At 42.9% G+C, this 9,321-nt stretch overlaps 1 long non-coding RNA gene across 1 annotated transcript; it reads left to right on the forward strand.

The window, feature by feature from the left end:
* Positions 1–708: 708 nt before the first annotated feature.
* Positions 709–8,498, forward strand: LOC135260336 (uncharacterized). Its single transcript, XR_010331531.1, has 3 exons — positions 709–847; positions 7,027–7,816; positions 7,931–8,498. It is a non-coding gene; the product is annotated as an uncharacterized LOC135260336 (long non-coding RNA).
* The last annotated feature ends 823 nt before the right edge of the window (positions 8,499–9,321 follow it).

Genomic DNA, 9,321 nt, shown 5'->3' on the forward strand with positions numbered 1-9,321 from the left:
ACACGACGCGCTCCTCCCTAAACACAGGCGTCCCCTACGAGTGCCGCCACGAAGAGTGGAACAAAAAAAGATGGGAAATTGATACGGACTATTGTTTTTTACTTACGCTGCATCTGGTCGTGTGGCGCGATATATCTCGCTATGCTGCAATCTACAGAAGACCAACGAGCGGCCGATGAAAGAAGCCCGTTCATCTGCTCAGCCTGTCTTGTATTTGTTATGTTTTTATAAAGGAGAGCCGTTTAATCTTTTCCGGAAGAAGGGCCGGCTCAGGTGTAGGCCTTTGTTTCAGCCTGGCAGTAATAAACCTGTGTGGCAAACACGCCTGCCACAGGCCACCGAAGTGGCTTTCCTAGGGGCCCTCCAGCGCAGAGACACAGGGAGATGATGTTCCAACAGTCCAGATTTATTTACAAGGGTTTGGCAAGATGGTACAGCCAAATGAGCAGATGTAAAACACTGTCATGACAGAGAGGCTTCCTTGTGTGGGTGGGGATGGCAGATTTAACCTGTGCGCACTGATTACCTCACTACGCACAGGTGCAGCCACTCCTGTTCCTGGGTCCAATTAGCCTGGCCAATTATCTCATTCTTAACCAATTATCCAATTGGCCAGGTCTAATTAGCTTGACCCAGGGCAGGTGTGGCTGCTTAAACCAGCCATCCCCACAGCACAACCTGATACAACAGAATTAACTAATCATTTCAGAGCTGCACTAGAAGACTACACTGCAGCCTACACACGTAGGACCTTCGGGGATAAACATTGAGCACCTTTGGTCAGAAGTGTATCCAGTGCTACGTCAAGCCTGACATTGAAGGGTTTCTGCTTCCACTAAGCTTCCTGGTAAGCAGTTCCGTTGTTGCATTGCGTTGGCAACTCCATGAGAAGATAATACCTCCTTGTGTCAGCGTGAAATGACCACGTAATTGCCCAAGAGAAAAAAACCGGCTTATTCATAAAAGTTTCTGGCAACAACAAGCAAACGAAACATAAGTAAATTATATTGTTAAATCAGGACAGTGGGTGGGCGAAGTGAACGTTGCAGATGGTTTCTATGATTATTTTTGTGGGTAGGACATATGCAATAACTGAGACATTCATAAAAATAAAAAAAAGTCCTTGGTACCATCTCTGCACCTCTCAGAATGTACGCAACGGTCGTTTTTTACCAAGTCACAATGACAATGAGAAATTATTGCAGCAATGTCAGTTGCTCATCGCCTGATTCGTCACAGCACATGAAAGTGCAGGGGGGAAACAGCCAATGAAATCGTGTTTGTAAATTCAGCCGTTACATGACAACAGCGTGGGAGTATTAAGAGTTGCAGATGGTTTCTAAAGCGATGTTGAGGGGTTGGCTAAATATGAGGCACTGAGTGTGACTAGCTTTCCTGGTAGGATGGATTGTGACAACACATCCTGCACTGGTCTTTCTAAGCAAGATGATTCAGAATTTAAGAGTATACTGGAACCTATACTGTGATTCTTTTAATCCAGCTGCAAAGCCTTTTCTTTTAATATATGGAAATCTATTTATATATATTTATATATTATGTTAATAAAAATTGAGTTAAAATATTATACAGTTCCTAGAGAAGTCTAAGAGATTTTATTTACCATTCTCTGTAAAAAAAAAAAAAAAAACATGTTATATGTATCTGTATATACTATTCAGGCTATCTTTATAATATTGACTTTAACCACTAAATCAATCTAACTTGCTATAATGATGGATTCCAAAATTTTACATGACATACATGCTGCACTACCAAACCTGTAGCATTCTGGATAAGAAAGGGATCGGTAACCTCTGTTAATTATATATTTTACTTTTTGAAACAGGCCTAATACATGTGTCTTGGATGACAAAAAAGTTTCTGTGAAAATATTTTCAAAAACATTCTTTATTTTATAAGTATTTTACTAGATTATACAGTTGCAATAATATATGTGTTAGTGGTTTATAAATAATTTTGACTAACTCTTTATGTACTCTTGAATATACATCATCAGGGGTCTCCCAAATCTGTTCTACATTACTTTTATGAATTTAATATAACCATTGTTTGTCTAAAAATGCCATTAACACCTCATAGATATTTGACGGAAGTATAGGCATATCTAAAATTCCTTAGCTATTTAAGCTCTCGGCAAAGCAACTTGTTGTTTGATAATGCTTGTTATTGAACTGGCCAGAAGTTACTGTGTCTAAAGGATGACCAGTTTAGAACCACTGTGTTTGAGGGCATATCTAACTGGAGCTTGACATCGATTTCACGTCTTGAAAATGAAAACCAGGTGAAGTGCGCCAAGAGTTACACAAGCCCAAGCCAAGAAAACGGCTTGTATAAAACAGATTTATGAAAGCTTTGTGCCGTATGGCCAACCAAATTGGTTTCATTGTGTAATTCTACAGAGCAATCATTCGCCTTTAAAAAAAAAAAAAAAAAAAGTGGAGTAGATGAGTAATCGGTTATGGAATGGGAAGGACGAGGTTACTGGGTTGCTCTTGATTTGTAGCCTCTTGTTCTCGAACCTTGATCTTTTCAGCGTGCTGATTTTTTTTTCTGAGAAAGCCTCTTCTGGTTCGCTCATTATCTACCTACGCTGTGGTCACGGAAATTGACACAGTTCAGTTCACGGAAGACCTCAAATTGAAACCTTTTGAGCCACTCGAATGAGATTTTCCAGCTAAACAGCCGAAGCAAAAATGATGGAATAAACTAAACAGGCTTGGCCCGAGAGAGAGAGAGAGTTTAGTTTTTAGGGGCCATTGGCTGATTCTCTCCTTCTGGTACTGACGTATTACAGGTTGCTGGGGCTTTCATAAATAAATAAATATTGCCTCCACCGTGCTATTACACCTTCCTTTTAGTTTTTAGAATTAGTTTGTAGGTTTTTTTTATATATTGTTGCTCATTGAGGTTTACCATGAGCACCCGTCCTCCCCTTCCAATGCTCAAACTCAAAACTAATGTCTTCATGTGTCCTTTGTATTTGCCACGGCTTAAACTTATTGTTAGTTCTAACGTGTACTTCGTGAACAACTTCTATGAATGTATGTTTGTTTCTTACAAAAATACAAAAACTCCAATATATAGGGGAAAAAAACATCTTTCATGAATACAGTCACTCAGATCATCGAGGAAAAGACAATACTTTGGTCAATACGTTGCTAACTCACAGGCCGACTGAAACACCAGTGCAGACACGTCTCCAGGTCCAGGAACCACATGGTCTCAGGTGTGTGACCATTCAAATCAGCCAATGGGATTGTACAATTCAATGTAAAAGTCTGTTGAAAGAAAGCAGGCCATACAACCAGTACCCAGAATGTGCGGGCCAAGAACCACCACAGTAGCAGGATACAGGTACAACCACTGAAAAAAGGCTGTAAAAATGGGGAGGTCTTAGTCTAAGTAGGCATCTGTCACTCCTGCCCTTCAAAGACAAAATGGCACCATTTTGTAAGAAAGGCCGCCTAACCGAATGAGGGAATGCAGGGCAAATTTAGGAGAAATCCTCTGCTCTGCTGATAGTCCTTTGCTCTCAGAAACCGTTTAGTGATTTATGAAAGGATTTACGGTTCTTTAAGGGCCATGGACTGCAATACACAAGGAAAATGAAAGCAGAACAAAGAAGTGGAGACATCTTTTCTCATTACCCACTAACATAATACTCATTACGAAATCTCACCTAGGAGAAGTATACAGGGCGCACGCCCCCTTTTTTTTCTGTTAGGACTGGGACTTAGGACTGTTTTTTTTTTTTATCACTTAGTGATGCAAGACAAGCTATTTAAAATCCATGAGTTGTGCGTCTGCTTTCAGTAGAACATCTCGCCATTTCTTAGGGAAACATGAGTCCAAACTGAAACCGACAGAACCACAGAATGCCGGTAGCTGTCGCTGCACAGGCTACAAGGCAAAGAAGTCCAGAAAGCCCAACGCCATTTTAAAAGCTACTCCCTCTTGGAGCCCGCCAGTCCCACCAATGGGTTACAGATTAAACGCAAGGCCGTTTGGTTTGTTTACAGGATAGATTATATGTCCAGCTATGACTTAATCATGTTTTTTTTTTTCTTTTTTTTTCTCTCTCCGTGGAACAAAGCTCACTTCTCCCGCTTCCCCCGTGCAGACAGAAGGACACAAATGGTTCCTTAAAAACATAGCAAATATACTACGAATCAGACTATGCTCATGTGTTTCCAAAATAAATAAATAAATAAAATCGTCTATCTGTGGCTGATCCAAACAAATGTGTGCAACAGGATCCCATAATCGGCAATTCTCAAAACACAACAACCCTGGCCTTCAAGAGCAGCACATATTTTTAAGGCACACAGATTGACTCCGAGTCAGTTTCCTGCCGTGAGCAAAAAAAAACCCCTGGTGGCACAAAATTGGCTGTAATGTTGCTTCGGGAGAAAGGGTTCCAATCAGCAGGGCATTCTCTGTATCTTGCTCGTTTGTCACCTGTGATCTGCAACAGTTTTCAGTGCAGTCGCTGCAGTAGCTTAGCTGCCTGAAGCGTGGAGAAAAGTCTGCAACTGGCATTTTATGTTTAGGAGGGTGCGTACCATGTCCGTTGGTTTTGTTGGATGCTGAAGTGATGGTACAGACTAACAGCTGCAATTGGTAGTGACTATCACAACAATGTAGGCACTGTCTTTGAGTGCCAATATTTAATTGAGCACAGTTTCTGATGATACGATGGGATGATTCCAAGCTGTGACCTTTTGTTTTGTTATTTGTTATGTAGTCTGTAACCTCCATCTCTGACCTAGGGGGTTGATACCGAAACCACCGTAGTGCTGGTTACGACTGGCAAATACCAGACCGAAACACAACACTGATTTCGGTGCCTCATACCGGTGCCAAACGCCTTCGCTAGCTTAACGTTACACTCTCTCTGTTGACTCAGTCAGTACTGTTAGCAAGCTAGCCAAAATTAAACTCAGTCAAAGAGCTGTAAGCGAAACGGTATACATTTTAAGTATAAATTATCGTCATTTAAACAATAAAACTATTAAACTGATTTTTTTTTGCCAGAAACTCTTGGGGTTTTGAAAACCAGGCTTGATACGGTATTAGATACTATCTAGCTTGTAAATAATCACTGGCACCGTGTACAATTTAGTCAGGAAAATGGAGGGCATTTTTGGACTGAATAGTCTGTTTTTCATCATTATGTTATGTCATGCTTCCCTTTGCAATGGAAAAGACGTTCTTAAATGTCGTTGGTTGCTCTGTATTTTAAAGACAGTATCGATTCAAAACTGCAAGCTGCGTATCCGTTTGGTCATACACTACAGAGGATGTCATCAAAAGGCTGACCTTTGCTGTGATAGGAGGAGACTGACCCATTTTGTTCCATCGTATGGAACAATGATTTGTTCCAAGGAGTAGGTGCAATGTCCCTGACTTCAATGTCATAATTCCTTTCAGAGTCTTCTGTTACATATGCTATTACATATTTGTAAGTTAGTGGGTAAGTCAGAGCAGCAAACTTATTTTAGATTGTGCTTTATTTTAAATAGGAATTATATTGTTTGAAGACACCGAGGAACAAAGAAACCAAGAAAAATGCCAGAATCATTCTCAAACTGACCTAAGAATTAGACACTGTTTCACTTAAGAAAACCAAACACCATCAAACAGACCACATCCTCTGAGATTTCCAGGCACATAAACAAATTTTAAAAATTCATGGCATCATCGTTTAATGAGCAACAGAATCATGTGGGAAAGTCGACGGAATCCTCTGCAAAGCTTTCGAACGAGGGGGGCGAAGAGCGTGACCTCTTGGCTTTTCGGAGTCCACGACCTGTTCTGGCACACTTCAAATCGGTCACACTGACATGTCGGGAACACAGACAGTTTAACGACAGAGGAACCTGCGTCCGCTCTCTCTCTCTCTCTCTCTCGCTCCCAAAGGTGAAGGCAAACTTCCTCCGCTGCGGACAAACGCCTCGCACTTGCAAGCAGATGGTCCCAAGCTTGAATCCCGTTTGGGGAGGGGAGGGGTCAAGCCGGTTTCCTTCGCTGAAACGAAAGAGCCCTTGAGATTACGGCTTGAGGTTAAACCGCAATTTAGATTTCGGAGCTGCGCAGTTGACATACAGTTATGCTGTAAAAATAAACAGAAATGTATGCGGCTTTGCAGCGGAACGGCGATGAAAGATCTGATCTTGCAAACATTTCAGAACCAATTAAGAAGATTACTGTTTATTTTGTTTTATTTTATTTTATTTATTTTTTTTAGATTGATCTTTTTTTAAAAGCATGCGGCCTGCACGATCTATGTGGTTTTCCGATCTTTTGTTCTTAGAAAAGAAATTACATTCTTAAGAAACCACAAATCGCAGAAAACACTTGGAAGAATGACAGATAGGCATAAAAGTGGTAAACGCCTTTTCTGAGTTGTCCCACAACCAGTGTTTCTTTGAACTGCAGGATGGTTCTGTCCATTTCTGACCATTTCCTTCCTCCTGTTTATGGCACATTACTCCATGTCATTGCTGGAGTCATGCTATGTTTTTTATGTTCTCAATCAGAAGTTCAAAACTTTATTAATATAACATTTAAACATGAAGACAAGTGACATTCCATAGCACTGGCCCGTCTTTATTTTAAGATAAATATACAGAATTAGTAATTATTGTGTGAATAATGTAAAATCTTGTGGAGAACCGTGGCAATACACTGGAAACGAATACTTCACAAGTATGCAAGAGTGGTACGGGCCAGGCAATTACATTTTTTTAATGGTATCATAGGACCTTAGGCTATAGACTGTTGCTTAATTGAATTAGCTTGTGATTTTGGGATGTGCGTGTGCGCATTTTATTTATTTACTTATTTTTGCACGAGGCATTGTACAGTATATGCACTGTGGGAAGCCATCCTGTCTTAAAACGGGAATTTTGACAAATGAAACATAAATTACAGAGAAGTGGGGGGATCCGTTGCCCTGTAGCAGGACGTACGAATGCCCTCTCGCCATCTTTGTTTCTGTTTCAGGACGGATGAATCCACGGTGCTGAAAGGACTGTAAAATTCAACATACTGTGCCTCTCCCACAAAGGACTGTCAAGCTCCCACGCGGACTCACAGGGAGCTTATATTCCCCTTTGATCTGCCGTGGGTAGCATTGCTCTTTCCCCCCCCTCACCGCTATGAGTCACTGACCCACTGCCCCCCCCCCCAGAGTCCCGGGGGCAGATGTCCGTCATCAGAGGCCGTCCGTCGAATCAATGGCCTTTTTTTTTTTTATCCCCGTCCCCGGTCGTGACGTCCGTTCTACTTGGGTGACCTCTAGATCAAGGAAGCGGCCCTGTACAAAGCCGCCCGTCCTCCCTTTTGTTCTTCACAATGGCGCGCGTTGTGTGGAAGCCCCCTGAAGGTTAGGGGGGGGGGGGGCGGGTCCGAGCGCGTGCGTACGTATGTGCGTGCCCATCATGAAAGAGAGAGGAGAGCACAGGAAGACGCACGCAAGCACCCTTTGAGCTTCCTTTATCCTATGTGGTAACACCCCCCCCCCACACAACCTCCAACTTCCACCCACCCCTGTGTGCTCAACCTCCTCTTTCAACCCCTGGACACTCACCGCCCACCCACCTGCACGGATCGGCGTAGAGGAAGGACGCGGGGTCACGCCTGCAGCCGAAATTAAGCATGAGGCCCGGAACTCTCAAAAGTCGCTGTACCCATCATCAAGGGCCGGTTATCCATGAAAACCCTCACTGTTCCAGAGAGGAGCGAGGAACGCGTTGATCGGGCCACGTCACCGGAGCGTGGCCGCTTCCCAAAGGTATGACAGCATGCCCAGAACATCCCTCCTTTGATCACGCTAGGAGGGCCTTAAAGGTTCTGTGTATGACTGAGACCTAAGACGTAGCTCTTAATTCCCTTATTTACATTTCAGGATGAAAACGACGAAGAAAGAAACAGGGTTGAGCCAGAAGGGAGGGCTTCTGGATCCCGCACAGAAGAATGAGGATTTAGGCATTCACTGCCGGGCAGAGTGTCTCATGTCCATGACTATTGCTTGAATATTACATTCGGCTGGCCTGCGAAGGATGGGCTCCCCCTCTATAGCTGGGTTCCTCCTGTGATTTCTTTCCTTGGGGAGTTGTTTCCACGCCACCCTTGTTTTTCTTCCCACTGGGGAGTTTCTTTTTTTTTTAAACCACAACTGCTCACTTTTTAGGGGTTCAGACCTGGGTTTTTTTTTTTTTGCCCAATTCTCCTTTCTGTTTCCCCTGTAAAGCATCTATGGGACAGTGTTTCTGTAAAGAGTGCTACACAAATAAAACTGAACTGAACTGAATTGAATTTCATGGTGAAGGGCAATATCTTTTTATTCCATATCTATTGCAGTGCAAATAAACTTGTACATTTACTTTTTTATTTTATTTATGTCTGACACGGTATTGACGAATGAGATGAGAGCGTAGTTCTGACAGCGCCGCGGGGCTGACCGGACTGAGTTATGTCCGTCGAGCGGCGAGGCGGGGTGTCTCGTTTCCTTCGCCGCCGTTTTTTCAGGAAATTGCGCTCGATCGCGGGCGATAGCCCGGCGTGACTCTGGCGCGGCCGGGCGCGCGCGACCGGAGTCGGCCGGCGGATCGGACCCACGTCGCGCCGACAGAGACAGCGCTCGTGGCGTGGAACTGTAAATCCCGAATTTCTGAATTTACAGCGCCATTTAATGCTTTGTTCACAAAGAGAGTTTGAGATTTTTATTTTTAAAGGGGAATATTTCTTCACAGTGGGGCAAGCCATTATCCTAAACCTGCATGGGAAAGGTCCTTGGTTACCCCCTTCCCCCCCCCCCCCCCCAGCTGGGCTATCCACCAGCTGTCAAGGCCCTAAGAGTATTTGATAAAACAGTTTTTTTTTGTTTTTTTTTTTACAGTACATGGCCTCAATCACATCTGCTATTCGGGAAATGTGTTTGCGTATACCGTAGACATCCATGCTCAACTAGACAGGAGAGCACGCCGTCAGCCAGTCTAACCTGTGAAGCCCTGGAGGTGATTCTGTATGCACATGTTCAGTGCAACACATTGGAACTCCCCGTGAAAGTGAATGGGGAATATCAGACTTTTGACGGCAAAATGAAACTCTGCCGATGGTATTTTCCAACTCGATTAGCAATTGTTCAGTTTCATATGAAAAGCAGATTGCGAAAACATGTTTTAATTTTTTTAGGCAAATGTACAGTAAATATTTTTTCCCCAAAAACATCTGGACCTCAACAATCATTTGTTTTCATAAACTTCTACACAGAAATTAAATTTATTATCAAAAAAA

The sequence above is a fragment of the Anguilla rostrata genome, chromosome 8, assembly GCF_018555375.3.
Source record: "Anguilla rostrata isolate EN2019 chromosome 8, ASM1855537v3, whole genome shotgun sequence".
In the NCBI taxonomy this organism is placed as follows: domain Eukaryota; kingdom Metazoa; phylum Chordata; class Actinopteri; order Anguilliformes; family Anguillidae; genus Anguilla; species Anguilla rostrata.